General features: G+C 44.2%; 1 pseudogene; it reads left to right on the top strand.

The window, feature by feature from the left end:
- The window catches only part of LOC111964529 (pappalysin-1-like), a 101,187-nt pseudogene extending 87,945 nt beyond the window's left edge, over positions 1-13,242 (top strand).
- Positions 13,243-16,283: the final 3,041 nt, after the last annotated feature.

Raw genomic sequence — 16,283 nt, forward strand, 5'->3', positions numbered from 1 at the left:
TTGTAGCGATGAGACAAGATAGTAATTACTAGCGATTGGATACCGCGAAAATTGGGGAGAAAAGGGGTAAAATAAAATAAAATATATATATATATAAATAAATAAATAAATAAAAACGGGGAAAAAATAATAATAATGTAATTTTTTTTTGAAATATCACATTTACATAAGTATTCAAACTCTTTACTCGGTACTTTGTTGAAGAACCTTTGGCAGCAATTGCCAACTCGAGTCTTCTTGGGTATGACGCAACAAGCTTGGCAAACCTGTATTTGGGGAGTTTTTCCCATTCTTCTCTGCAGATCTTCTGAAGCTCTGTCAGGTTGGATGGGGAGCGTCACTGCACAGCTATTTTCAGGTCTCTCCGGAGATGTTTGATCGGGTTCAAGTCCGGGCTCTGGCTGGGCCACTCAAGGACATTCAGAGACTTGTGCCAAAGCCACTCCTGCGTTGTCTTGGCTGTGTGCTTTGGGTTGTTGTCCTGTTGGAAAGTGAACCTTTGCCCCCAGAGGTCAGAGGTCCTGAGCGCTCTGGAGCAGGTTTTCATCAAGGATCTCTCTGTACTTTGTTCCGTTCATCTTTCCCTCGACCCTGACTAGTCTCCCAGTTCCTGCAGCTGAAAAACATCCCCACAGCATGATGCTGCCACCACCATGCTTCACTGTAGGGATGGTGCCAGGTTTACTCCAGAAGTGACGCTTGGCATTCAGGTCAAAGAGTTTAATCTTGGTTTCATCAGACCAGATGTTTCTCATGGTCTGAGAGTATTTAGGTGCCTTTTGGCAAACTCCAAGCAGGCTGTCATGTGCCTTTTACTGAGGAGTGGCTTCCGTCTGGCCACTCTACCATAAAGTCCTGATTGGTGGAGTGCTGCAGAGATGGTTGTCTTGCTAGAAGGTTCTCCCAACTCCACAGAGAACTCTAAAGCTCTGTCAGAGTGACCATCGGTTTCTTTGTCACCTACCTGACAAAGGCCCTTCTCCCCCGATTGCTCAGTTTGGCTGGGCGGCCAGCTGTAGGAAGGGTCTTGGTGGTTCCAAACGTCTTCCATTTAAGAATGAGGGAGGCCACTGTGTTCTTAGGGACCTTCAATGCTGCAGAAATGTTTTGGTACCCTTCCCCAGATCTGTGCCTCGACACAATCCTGTCTCGGAGCTCTACGGACAATTGGTTTTTGCTCTGACATGCATTGTCAACTGTGAGACCTTATATAGAGAGGTGCGTGCCTTTCCAAATAATGTCCATTCAATTGAATTTACCACAGGTGGACTCCAATCAAGTTGTAGAAACATCTCAAGGATGTTCAATGGAAACAGGATGCACCTGAGCTCAATTTCGAGTCTCGTAGCAAAGGGTCTGAATACTTATGTCAATGAGGTATTTCTTAATTTTTTTTATAAATCTGCAAACATTTAAAAAAAAACATTTTTTTAAATCAATTTTTGAATAAGGCTGTAATTTAACAAAATGTGTAAAAAGTCAAGGGGTCTGAATACTTTCCCGATACACCAATACAGACAAAAAAGTCCTACAAACAATTGTAAGCTGCATAATATTGAGGTTTTGTGGTTAGTGTCCTTGGATACCGAATACCAGACGCAGACACGCAGACACCCAGACAGGCAGAGAGACAGACAGACAGGCAGAGAGACAGATAGACAGACAGGCAGAGAGACAGACAGACAGGCAGAGAGACAGAGAGGCAGACAGAAAGACAGAGGATTGGGTCCATCTCTAGGAGCGTGTCTCTGAACGGTGGCCATTTCCGCTGAGCCGCAATGATAAGAGGATCACCTGGGCTCAAACCCCAAAGCCATGCGCTACTCCCAGGCATTCAGCCTGGCAGCTGTTGAAGCAAACACTTCAGCTGGTATTTCAAAAGTTACTTCCCTGGAAATGGTTAGGATTTGGGAAAGATAGAGAAAATTGCTCTGAAATAACTGATCATAATTTGATTTATCGGCTGCCATGAGCGAATGGCTAAAGAGGTTACCGGAGTTAAAGAAATGAGAAGGAAATATATGGAGGAGAAATGGGTCTGACGTGAATGTGAGATGTGAGAGGCATGAAACATGGGAAATGTTCTAATTTCTTATCAAGAATGTCATGAAATAGAACATGTGGCATCCAAATTCAGTATAAAGACTGCTGAAAAACACATTTTAATCCCTCATCTGACTTTATGAAAACAGTCCGGACCTAAATGGTGTTGCCTTTGAAAAGTACTATACATATTTATTTCATGCAGATGGACTGTGTTGTTGTTTAGAGCTTGTAGACGTGTAGCTGGCTTTAGTTGTTTCAGCCTTCTAGATGTGGTTGGTGTTCCTGCGAGGCAGAGCTCACCCTCACCCTCCTCCGTCTGATCACCCCAGCCAAAACAGCAACAGAACACTTAACTTCACTTTCACCTGATTCTCATTTTCCTAAAGGAACACATGGCCACCGGCCCAAAGGCTTGCGTAAGCCCTCAAAAACAAAACAACATGACACAGACAATGACAAATAACTCTCAGACCTCTTTTTACGACAGTCTCCATCTATTCTGCTCACTCACTGGTGACACACAGGCACAGTCAGTCACACACTGTTTTTCTCCTTGTGGGAAGTTAGTGTTGTTGTTTCAGCCACAGGCAGAGATTCCATCCCTTCAGGTCTGTTAGATGTAGCTTTGTTTTGTCTGGGCCAGTGATAGTCAAATAGTGGCCCAGGACCCATTCAGGCCTGCTAGATGTAGGCTACCAGTGTGAATATAGGTGCTGGGAATATAGACTTAGTAAGAACAGAGATTTCAACCCCATGCATCTAGGTCCTGTTATTCAAGCACTCAGGTTAGTGTAGAGACCCCATTGGATCAACTGAATGATAACCCCCCCCCCTCCCATACATTCACAAAAGGGTGTTTGTAGTACTTAGTGAGCTGGCTGGGATTGTCGTGCAGGTCTGACTATTCAGAGGTCAAGGGAAACCACCCCCACTGCCAATCTCTCCACACAACCTCTACATTCTCTGTTATTCCTTTGGGCATGCCACCTTACCGCCATGGTTCATTTCAGTGATTGCACTGCTCTAAAGGGAACACCACACACAGAGAGTGATAAAGTGAGCAGTATGTTATTGAAGAGTCTGGCAAACCACACTGTGGTAATCAGGTAGAGTCCCGAAAGGCTCTCTGGAAACACAGCACGCACGCACCGCGCCCACACACACACAACACACACACACACACACACACACACACACACACAACACACACACACACACACACACACCACACACACACACCACACACACACACACACACACACACACACACACACACCACACACACACACACACACAACCACACACACACACACACACACCAAACACAACACACACACAACAACACGACCGACAGAGTGACACACAGACAGAGTGACACACAGACAGAGTGACACAGTATCATGCCACCAGTATTTACCACCACAACTTGTTGTGCCTGTGGGGGCAGTGACTCAGCTGGAATCCTACTCAGGGTTGTTGTTCCTAGCGCTGTGACACAGCACATGATAACAAAGCCCTGCCAGCTTACTGAAGATAACATCAGAACACCCCCTCCTCCACTTCTCCCCCTCCTTCTCTCCTCCAGGCAAAACCTTCCAGCTTAATTTCCCCCCGTTCTTTTCTGTTATTTCGTGTGAGCGCAATAACCGAAAGAGAGGAGAAGGGGGGGAGGGGCTAAAGTACTTCCCCGCCACCCCGTGTTTGTTTTTGTTCCTTATCTCCACTTTTTCTCTTTCCCTCCTTCTTTCATTCTCCTGGAGATTTGCATATTAAGGAGTTCTGGATGACTTGCTGTGTATTATTCTGATCAGGGACTTTGAAGGTGCGAGGCAGGCTGCACAAAAGGTCACCACAGGATCCCCCCTAATGACTTCAAGCTGTTGGCAGGCAAAGGGGGAGAAGGGGAGGGAAGAGGGTTGAAGGGAGGGTATGGCTGAGACTGCCTGCCTGCCTCTCTGCCTGCCTGGCTTGGCCCTTTACGGTTCTCCCAGAACCCCATAGAAGGAATTCCTTCTTGGGAAATGGGAGCCACCAGGCAAAGCAACCCTCCCTCCTCCACAATCATACTGTGGCTGTTTGTTTTTGTATTGTGGACTGTGCCACTTTGGTGACTTAAATGAACTTTTTGGAGCTCCCCCACCCCACGTCTACACCTTCTCATTCCCTCCATGACCCATATTCTTCCATAATTTGGCCTTGTTTTCCCTGTGTCATTATTGATCTGTTTGTCTCCTTCCAGTTTCATAGAACTCTTCCTTTCCGTTGGTTGATTCACTGAGACATATTCACCCAAACATGCACTTTGCAGCCCGTGTTTTTCTCTAGACATCGCTACTAGTGACTGTTGCTGCGTTTACATTTACTCTAACTTCTACAAGTTCCACCAGGGAGAAACTTCAAACAGACATACCTTTTGAAGTTTAACGAAAATGTTGATACACCAAATTAAAGAGTGAAGGAAAAAAAAGCTAAATAAATATGTCAGGCCAGGTGAGGTTCCGTGAAAATGAATGACCTTTTTTGTCGCTCTGCTACATTTCTACTCAAACAAACACCAATTTAGACTGACACATCACACCTTTACAAAAAGGTCATGACTGAGTCAAATTTTGCAAAAACAAACCAACATACTGAACTCTTAGTTCTTTAGGGTTTTCATACACTTTCTATTGTTTCCCATGGAAATGACCCTCTCAGATCTTACAGGCAAGAGTTCAGCCAATTACCCCACAGTGCAGTGTTACTGTTCTGGGATCCTGCATCCCTTCTATAATCCTATCAAGGTTGTTCAGTTTATATCAAGCAGTAGTGATTGAATCGATGACCTTGGAAGTGTGGAGAGGGCAGAAAATGTTTCCTGTTTGTTGATTTTTCTTTCACACCCGATGATGCACCTGAATAGGAAAACGTGTATTTATCCGTTATTTATTGGCATAGCTATTACTCATCTGAGAATCAGATGATGGACATTCAATACTGTGTCAAAGTGAGCTGTACGTGTACATCACAGGCAGCTGACAGGCTCATAGTAATGGCTGAAACAGAATCAATGGAATGTTATCAAACTCATCAAACACATGGTTTCCATGTGTTTGATACCATTCCATTCACGCCATTCACGCCATTATTTTGAGCCGTCCTCCCCTCAGCAGCCTCCTGTGATTTACATTCACCAAGCAGGATAGTGGACAAAATATGCAATTCAGGCAATAAAAAGGCCAGCCCATCCATACTGGTCCTTCCTCTGTGTCTCACCTTGTTTGGGGCTAGGCTGCAACTACACAAGGTTCCATGGTGCCCCTTACTCTGGATGCCTCGAAACCTGGAAACTGATCATTCTGGGAAATTACATGATTGCATACAACACAACTACCTGGGCAGTTCTATTGTGAACCATTGCTCAGAAGAGATAGACTGCTGTCAGTTTCTTTCTCAATGGAAGCTCTGAGCATCACTGAAGTGTCTTTGATTAAACCATCTTGTGCTCTCAAGTCCTTGGGCATCCAGGCCTATCATGCCCCATTCAGTTTCACTGCGGTCACAGCGTATATTGGCTAACTGCATGTAGAGAGTGTGCTGCATCAACAGCTCTTATTTTTAAATGTCTGAGGGCAACCGAGTTTGACTTCGGCTCCCTGTGCCAAGACCCTGCCAAGGCAATTAAGGGAAGAGAAGCAATGGCGGGGGCCCAGGGCCAGGGCCCAGCAGGTACGGAACCAACACTTAATGCTTGCCGAACAATTCTGGTCGGCAAGCATTAAGTGTTGGTTCCGTACCTGCCTTCTTTTTATAAGACTTAATTATCAACGTATGCCTTTGCTGCCACGCAATGTTTACAGCAATAAAACCCCATACCTAAAAGAGCAGCTCAGGCCTTCCAAATAGTTTCCTTTAATACTGGTCTTAAAGGGGGAAGAGAGGAGGCATGGTATGGACCAGGAGTGGGGGAGAGTAGGATGGAGGTATGGAGGGGATTGTTGAACAAAACAAGCTTCTGGGAGGTGGGAGGATGGGGGAGGATGGGGGAGGATGGGGTTTCTCCACAGCTGAGTAAAGATAGTAACTCTCCAGGGGAAACGCGTTCCCAGCAGGTTTAGGAGCCTCGGCTGTTTGCTCACGTCGAGTGCCGGGCGCTAGCGAAGTCAAAACCTGCCCTTCTCTCTCTCATTGGATGTCTTTCTTTCTTTCTCTTTCATTCATTCATTCTTTCTCTTTATTTCTCTTGCTCTCTCCTCTCTTGCTAATTCCCTCTCTTGTATGCACTCTCTTTATCTCTCCCTTTCGGTCTTTCATGCTCTCGCCACTCTCTCCCTCTTCCATGTATACTTTCTCCCTCCCCCTTTCTCCCACTCTCTATCCATCTCTCCTGTGTTTGTTGTTATAAAAACATGTATCTCTGTGTAGTGAAGAGTGATCACCAGCGGTTCTCATTGGAATAACACAATTAGTGCTGGTTTGTTTTATCAGCTTGCCTGTGTTCATAGGAGTTGAGGTTATGTGGATAATAATGGTACAGAGAGGTGATCATTACACTCAATGTGTTTAAATACCAAAACAAAGCTTGATTTCAGATGTGAGATTCCCTTTTTCACGATCTCTAGATGAGCCACTTAGAACTGACAGGAAAAATGTAGCTTATATAATGATACATATTTAAGCAATAAGTCCCGAGGAGGTGTGGTATATGGCCAAATACCACGGCTAAGGGCTGTTCTTAAGCACAACGCAACGCAGAGTGCCTAGACACAGCCCTTAGCGCTGGTATATTGACCATATACCACAAACCTCCAAGGTGCCTTATTGCTATTATAAACTGGTTACCAATGTAATTACAGCAGTAAAAATAAATGTTTTGTCATACCTGTGGTATATGGTCTGATAAACCACGGCTGTCAGCCAATCAGCATTTAGGGCTCGAACCACCAAGTTGATATGTAAAATATATTTTGTTATCAATTGAATGTGTTACCTAATGAACATTGCCGGGTGTTTTGTTTTTGTTAATTGTGTGTGTGTGTGTGTGTGTTTGTGCACACAAGTTTGAGAGTAGTCCTTCCCTTCCACAGCCTCCCTACCCCTCAAACACTTTCCTCCCCTGAGCATAGACTGACACGCACATAGGTGGGGCCTGGCATGATTCAGTCTGTTTCTGGAGGTGGGGGTCATGGGCTCTGATGTGCCTGCTCTTTCACAGGGGCTTTCATGTTTCTGTGGGTGTCTTCCTGGGACTTCCACGGGGCCCCTGGCCCCCACTCAGCCCCCGTTCCCAGCCACCCTCTGAGATCCCTTATCAGGGCCAGATGTGGCAGCTGGTCCAGCCACCCTGGAGGTCAAGGTCACAGGAACCCATATCAAATTTGACACCCACCATCTCTTTTGACCAGATAGAGAGATCCTCACACAGAGGGAGAGGGAGGGAGTAAAAAGGGTGTGGTGATAGGATTGTGGGGGGTGGGGGGGGAGCGAGTAGAGAGAGAATGAGGGCTAAACTGACAGAGAGGGAGAGACAGGAGGGAGAGAGAGAAAGTGTGAAGCAGACAGCAGAAGAGGGTATGAAGGAACGTGAGAGAGAAAAGGGAGGAGGAGGAGGAATTGGAGCGGTGTGTTTTTTGCCTCATGCCTGGATCTAAAGAGGCACAGAGTAAACCCTGTTCATGCGATTGACAGCTGTTTCTGAAGTGTGTCCGGCCTGTGCTTGTAAAGTCATCACATGGAGGGCCCGTTTTCTCAGAAGAGCCTGGTGTTGGCCGCCCAACCCTCACCCATTAGGAAATCCCTCTCACAAACAACTTGGTTTAATACTCCATTTCAAAGACGGACCTGCGTCATCGTGCCTCAGCCACTGGTGCACTCTCCCTCTTTCAGCCCCAGTGCCCCAATGTTTACTCTACAAACCCCATGCCCCTGAAGGCCTTGAGTCCCAGACAGGCTATTGGTGGGCTTCCCTGGATGTAAGTTCTCTACTGTACTGTATATACCACCCAGGGTTACCATGACATTGGAGGCCATAGGGGAAAGTCTTGACTCTCGAGGGATCCTCTGTCCAATCCCCCAATCCCTTTTGCTGTTCTTTGCTGTACTGTTCTGTACTGTATGTCCTTCTTACCAGCCAATAAACAAGCTACTTGTGTTTGCCCATGACTTAGTGAATTTGATGTTATTACCGTAGTCAAGGTTTAGTTGTACAGTATGTTGCCGTAACAACAAACAATTCCATTTTCAGATAATAAGAGGATGAGACACTGACTGCTGAAGTCTGAAGTCATCCCATGCCAGCCAACAGCCTTCCTGATTGTGCTAGCTAATAGGCCTAGTCTTTCTTAATGACTCAGTTTATTTGTTACCCCGTTGCTGCTTTATTTGTTGCGATAGCCAATGTTTCTCTACCGTCACTGCTCTGGCCCTTCTGTCAAAGCCACCACTTAGAACCCTAATAGGAAAACGAGACACAAGCAGCACACCCACATCCTTCTGATAAGCCGGGGGGGGGATGCAGACTGCAGAGGTACTCTGGTCTAAATCCGCCAGGCGCTGGCTGGAGACACATGTGTTCCTAGTTTCGAGCGACTGGGGATGCATTGTGTGTACCCAAACAGCTGAAGCAGGCCCTTGGAGAGGCAACACAGCAGCAGCTGGTGCCGCTGACGCACCGCCGATGTGCGCCTGTGACGTCAAACTCTACACACTGGCAGAGGCCTATGGTAGGCCGGGTCTATTTTGAATGTGTTTCTGGGCACTCATCACTTCATGGAGGATTGACACTTCACAACACTCGTAGTACTCCACCACATACCGCGACGGGATTGGCTGGCAGCAGTTGGCTCGTGTTTGTCAAGCGGCGTTTCCCGCTAGTGGAGTTGACGCTGAGGCATCTGACACTATTACCACTGTTGTTAATGGCTCTTTAGGAATGTATCAGCACTCCTACAGTGCCACAGTCCTCCTAAAAGGGTTGGAACCCTGGATAAATGTAATACAGACTACTACGGACTATTAAACTAGTATAATAATACTATAGACATCATTAACACTACGTATGTACAAATCCTATAACACCCAAGCATTATTCATAGAGATTTAATTGTCTTTGTTTTTGTTTATAGATTTAATATTGTATGTGTCTCTGTGTGTCCCTGCCAGGTAATCCCGTTCCCCATGTCCTGTGACATACGGGAAGACTGTGCCTGCCGAGACCCCAAAGCTGCAGAGAACAGGAAAGATGAGCACGTCCACTCCCTGGGGTAACACTCCCTCCTTGCCCCCACCTGACCCCCGAACCCTCACCCCAAAACCACCCACACCTGGACTGGGACCGAAGGCGACCCGCCGTCCCCTTCCTCCCCCTAACCTCCTCCACATGCTGCTTTACAGGAGTAGCTCTCCACCCATACTGCACCCCCCTAACAGACACCTGCCGCCGACTTCTCCACATTGGGAAAGATGAACAGACCAGACTAGATAGGCTATAAGGGAAAACCCATTTCTTAAAGAAAGGAAAGAATCTGCAAAGTCACCAACCACCAAAACATCTACAGCAAGAGAAAAAAAGAAAACACAAATACAAACATTTTTTGGTATGAACGATATATATAAAAAATGACCCCAAAACAAACCCAGACTGGATAGCATGCCTTTTGTTTAGTTTGGTGCCAGCTTCCGTGTCCATTTAATACCGTACAATCTCATATGATTCTCTTTCAGCCCCCCCCCCCCTCCAAAAAGAAAGTGAGATACGTTATCCATATCATATGGAATCTTTTTTGGGTGGGGGTGTATGCAGAAGTCATCAATGGTGGCACTGAATGACAGACAGAAGGACTATTGCCAAAATAACAGATAGTATGAACGCACTTGACGAGCCCTCATATTGTATTGCTCCAGAGCTGGTGAGAGTGTCATTCCTGGAGATATCACAGCACAGGGATCAGGCTGACAGTTCGTGCCCTCTGCTTTCTCTTGATGGAAATGCATTTTCTTTTTCTTCATATATCACAGGCTTAGAAGCTCTGCTCTTACACAGATGTGAAATAGGAAAGATAAGGAGTTGGTGGGGATATAGGCGGCCATATAGATAAAGAGATTCAAACCAGAGAAGTCTAACATATTACAGGAAGTGACATAACATGCAATGAAGACATATTGCAATGCAAAAAAATAACTGTTAGTATGGCTGCTCCTGCTGCTACTACTTTTGCTGCTACTTTGCCATATGACCAACTGCATACTATTACTACCCAGTGAGGTTGGACGGAGCCAGCCCCGTCTGCCTTAATGCTTACCTCCTAACACCATGCATTAGTGGACACTTGTATCTGCATGTACAGTACACTCAACTCAAACCTAGAATAAACACTCCTACAACATTGCAAATGGTTAGTAGAGAAAAAATACAGTTGCAATAGCCCCATAATGTTGATGTCTAACCTCAGAAAACATAACACCTCACATTTCCATTTCTATTTCTTTTGGTTTATAAGGTCCAATAGGCCTAAGACTTCATAGGTTATTTGTCTATCAGAGAATATATCAGAAATGTCTCACCAAAAGCAATGTTGACTCAATACAAAAATGCAATACTTATTACTGAATTTAAAACGACTTCAAGAATGTGATTGACACTGAAAACACAGTTAGAACCTGGTGAATGTAGTCAATGTTCATTCACAACTACATCCTCAAACGGTTTCCAGCGACATCGCATAGCCTTCAACAGTACATACACATACAAACAACATGGAGGCTTTCCTCATTTTAGTATAGACATCTGGATGTATTCGTTGTCAACAAGTAGCATTTAGAACAGCAGTAGTAGTAGTACAGTTTATGCCTAAAACACTGTTGTCTTGGCTTCTCTTGAGCCCAATGGCTTGACAGACTGCATGTGTTTAGTAGCCCAGCTTGGCCTTTTCTTACCTGCATTAGTGCTGGAGGTGCCATCCCTGGCACTAGTAGTGTGACTGTTGTACCTATTAACCACACAACAACCTTTACTTTAATAGGCTCACCTTTCATAGCCCATAAAAGAAATGTGCAAATACAGACACACACACACACACACACACACACACACACCACACACACACACACACACACACAACACACACACACACACACACACACCACACACACAACACACACACACAACACGACACCCACACACACACACACACACACACACACACACACACACACACACACACACACACACACACACCTGTATAACTGAGTTCTCCTCATCAGCATATTGTCATGAAGACTGCTTGGCATAAGGTCCACAGGCTGCTGCTCCATGTTTCAGCCATCGCTGGGCTATCTGGTCATAAATGTATACAACCCTGTGTATTCCTCTTAGGCTGCGTTCACACAGGCAGCCCAATTCTGATCTTTTTTTCATTAATTGACCGATCACATCAGGTCTTTTCACATCAGCTCTGAAAAAGACCAATTAGTGAAGAAAATATCAAAATTGGGCTGCCTGTCTAAACGCAGCCTTAGGGCTATTTTCAGTCCATGTCTCGGAAGTTCAGCGTCACAGCTTGATTGAAATTTAAAGGCATTTGTTCTCGCGTTAGCGGAGACTGCATTCACTGAAAAACGCTGCATATATCGACTCAATCGGAAATAACCTTTACATTTTTATAGCGCACAATCTGTAACGCTTAGAGCCCTTGAATAGAGCCCTAAGCTCTCTCATCCGGTATGGACCAATGGGATGGTCCCTTTGACTCCTCAACATAGGCTGCTATAAGGCATTCCAGAATATTCCCATACACCTTTCAGTTCTGACCAATCACTGGTCATCATAGATACAGACTGAGTAGAGAGATAGTAGGACAATACCACGTCACACAGTAAAGTAGGGAGACATTTCAACGTCAAATGTACAATGTAAATATGACATTTTCAGTGTAATACAGCTTTTTATGCCCGTAGAGGTGAAAAAAACCAACAACTTTACAATTGTTCTCCTGTTAAATTTTCATTTTTATTTTTAAATTTTTCAGTTTCATTTTTACAAAATGTCGTAATATTTCATCAGTATTTGTATTATTTACCTCAGTTACTGCACTTTTAGGTTGCCTTTTAAGAAAAAAAATATATGTCAAAACGTTTAGAAGCTGCTATTGTCAGAAAGGTGATTTGAAAAAGTGTATGATGTTTTTGTCATTTGACACTCCTATGCTATTACTATTAGCTTTCCTGTGATTAGCATCGTTGTATTCCCACTCGTATCCATTATCATATGATTACGATATTATTGTATCAAGGCTATATAACCTGGGACTTGCGCCATTTCTTTTTAATGTAGGTTCAAATATAAAAAAGTCAGATGTACACGTTTTTAAATATTATACATGATATGAAAGCATTAATGTATTTTGTGTTCTTCCTGGATAGGAGACAAACTTTTATTTTTTTCTCCATGGTTTGTGTAATGCACCATCTTATGTATTTGATGCAAATTGTGGCGTGGAAACCGTGGAACCATGGAGAACGGATAACTAAATGAAGAAACTACCCCGAAAAAAGGGACTCTAGAAAGTTGCAGAATTTAAAGACTTTAAAAACCTGAGTGAAGGAACTGTGGAGACTACATTCATTGTTATATAGCCTACATCAGCTTCGACAATTGTGCATTTAACACTTTATACAATATATATCCCTGGTAAAATGAACTGTGTTATGTTGATATAATCAAATGGTATGAAATAATACTCCAAATACTGCTGCTTTCATTAGAGATATTACTAGTAAGGAGAGACTAAACAGCACTACACAAAGCCAACAACCGTACTATGGATTATCATCATCTGCCAACACTCCCACAGGATTTCTAAAAAGCCATCCATAGACTAACCCAAGGGTTATCTTGCCATTGGACCCTCCCTTCCCTCACACTGGACAAACATTATAGACCTGTCATCTCTTTCACCCCCCCCCCCCTTTCTCTCACTTATCTACAGCTCCTGTCTTCGACACTGTCTTGTGTCGTCATCCTCATCAATGTCATTACAAAGTCCGGAGACCAGAAACTGACTCTCCGAGAAAGGGATATGACAGTCTTTACAGAATGTGACTGCTTCTGTGTCAACATGTACACAGCCCATGATGTATGGTCTGGCTTTAGTCTTCTGATGTGTTCTCTGTACTGGGCAAGGTACTGTTCCAAAGCCATAAAGCCAGGATGTTATGAAATGACGTTTCAGATGTGATGTTTTGTATACGAGAATATCACCTCTCTACTGTAAGCCACCACAGGATACCTTTGCTGTACCTCATGCCTGTAATGTTTGCTGCTTCTATATGTTGGTATTTAGTGATTTTTGCGTCTCTTAGCAATGGTGTAAATAGTAGAACTATTTATTGAGAGTGTTATACTTTTTTAAGTTATATTTAATGTTCATGTAAATTATTTTTTACATTGCTCTTATAAACAGACATATTGGTTGTGAGTTAAAAACGTTTTTTTCTCTTCCTTTATTGTCATTTTATTTCTGTCACAATGTCGTTGTCACAAAGCGCTGGTCAAGGTCGCTGTCTCATTGGTCACTGGGGTAGATAGACACTACTCTCGCCGAATGAGGATTCACCACATGTTTATGCAGTGCACAAGTATAATTTTTCTTTCTTTCTATATTGCAAATCCAGAATGTTCTGTCATTTTCCACATTTTATTTTATTCGATAACTCTTCAATAGTAAACCGAACTTGCTCTAAGGGGAGAACCTATATCATGTTGAAGTAGGTAGATCCATACTCAATGAACTCTGAGGAGTGTTCAGGCAGCCGGGGGTGCTCCAGGTGGGTTGATGATAAAGGGGGTAGAGGAGGGGAAGGGGTGGGATGGGTGGAGGTGGGCTGCTTTTCCTGGCGGGCCTGGGTATTTGTCCAGGTGTAAAAACTGTGTACACACAGAGCTGCCCCTGGGCCAGGACCGATGAGTCTAACTTTCTCTTGGAGGTGGCGGCTGTTCACTGCAGCACTCCCCTCCTGACACTCCGGGCCATCCGTCACTGTCAGGAAGAAGAAACGGCAGGCTGGCATAGCGGTCAGGTCGGATAGGGAATGCCTTGGAGGTGAGGTGGGCCGCATGGACGAGCAGGGAGGAGGGATAATTGGAATACTACCTAACATATGAGCCCTAGTTCAGCAGGTTGAGGAACTGCCCTGTCCTTCACTGTCAGACCAGAGGAGTAAAATAAATCAACATTTGAAATGCATGGCAGAGAGTCCGTTTCAATGTCTTTACATTAGTGGTGGAAAAAGTACCCAATTGTGATACTTGAGTAAATGTAAAGATACCTTAATAGAAAATGACTCAAGTAAAAGTGAAAGTCACCCTGTAAAATACTACTTGAGTAAAAGTCTAAAAGTATTTGGTTTTAAATATACTTAAGTATCAAAAGTAAAAGTATAAATAATTTACTATTCCTTATATAAAGCAAAAAGGACAAACCATTTTCTTGTTTTTTTTTAATTTACAGATAGCCAGGAGCACACTCCAACACTCAGACATATTTACAAATGAAGCATTTGTGTTTAGAGAGTCAGATCAGAAGCCGTAGGGATGACCGGGGACGTTCTGTTGATAAGTGCGTTAATTTGACAATTTTCCTGTCCTGCTAAGCATTCAAAATGTTACAGGTACTTTAGGGTGTCAGGGAAAATACAGTGGGGAGAACAAGTATTTGATACACTGCCGATTTGGCAGGTTTTCCTACTTACAAAGCATGTAGAGGTCTGTAATTTTTATCATAGGTACACTTCAACTGTGAGAGACGGAATCTAAAACAAAAATCCAGAAAATCACATTGTATGATTTTTAAGTAATTAATTTGCATTTTATTGCATGACATAAGTATTTGATACATCAGAAAAGTAGAACTTAATATTTGGTACAGAAACTTTTGTTTGCAATTACAGAGATCATACGTGTTCCTGTAGTTTCTTGACCAGGTTTGCACACACTGCAGCAGGGATTTTTGGCCCACTCCTCCATTACGAGACCCTTTCTCCCAGATCTTCAGGTTTCGGGGGCTGTCGCTGGTGCAATACGGACTCTTTCAGCCCCTCCAAAGATTTTCTATTGGGTTTCAGGGTCTGGAGACTGGCTAGGCGCCACTCCAGGGACCTTAAGGATGCTTCTTACGGGAGCCACTTCTTAGTTGCCCTGGGCTGTGTTGTTTCGGGTCGTTGTCATGCTGGAAAGGACCTAGCCACGGAAACCCATCTTCAATGCATCTTACTGAGGCGAAGGATGGTGTGGCCAAGATCTCATGATTACATGGGCCCCATCCGTCCCTCCCCTCAATACGGTTGCAGTCTCCTTGTTCCTTTTGCAGGGAAAAGCATCCCCCAAAAGAATGATGTTTCCACCTCCCATGCTTCACGGGTGGATGGTTGTTCTTTGTTTACTCATTCCTTCTTCTTCCTCCAACTCACAGCGAGTGAGTTTTAGAACAAAAAGCTCTATTTTTTGTTCATCAACCACATGACCTTCTCCCATTCCTCCTCTGGGATCATCCAAGCATGGTCTTGCAGAACTTCAGATTGGGCCTGGACATGCTGTTTGGCTTGAGCAAGAGGGACCTTGCGTGTACTGCACGATTTTTAAGTTCCATTGACGCGATCCGTAGTGTTTGTTACTTATTGGTTTTTCTTTGAGACTTGTCGGTCCCAGCTCTCTTTCAGTCATTGACCAGTCCTTTGCCAGTTTCGTAGTTCTGGGGCTGATCCCTCACCTTCCTCATTGTTCCATTGCATGCCCCACGAGGTGAGATCAATTTGCATGGAGCCCCAGACCGCGAGGGTGATTGACCGTCATTTCTTGAACCTCTTCCATTTTCTAATAATTGCGCCAACAGTTGATGCCTTCTCACCAAGCTGCTTGCCTATTGTCCTGTAGCCCATCCCAGCCTTGTGCAGGTCTACAATTTGATCCCTGATGTCCTTACACAGCTCTCTGGTCTTGCCATTGTAGAGGTTGGAGTCTGTTTGATTGAGTGGTGGACAGGTGTCTTTTATACAGTAACGAGTTCAAACAGGTGCAGTTAATACAGGTAATGAGTGGAGAACAGGAGGCTTCTTAAAGAAAAACGAACAGGTCTGTGAGAGCCGGAATTCTTACTGGTTGGTAGGTGATCAAATACTTATGCATGCAATAAAATGCAAATTAATTACTTAAAAATCATACAATGTGATTTTCTGGATTTTTGTCCGTCTCTCCATAGTTGAAG

The sequence above is a fragment of the Salvelinus sp. IW2-2015 genome, linkage group LG5 (genome assembly GCF_002910315.2).
Source record: "Salvelinus sp. IW2-2015 linkage group LG5, ASM291031v2, whole genome shotgun sequence".
Lineage (NCBI taxonomy): Eukaryota > Metazoa > Chordata > Actinopteri > Salmoniformes > Salmonidae > Salvelinus > Salvelinus sp. IW2-2015.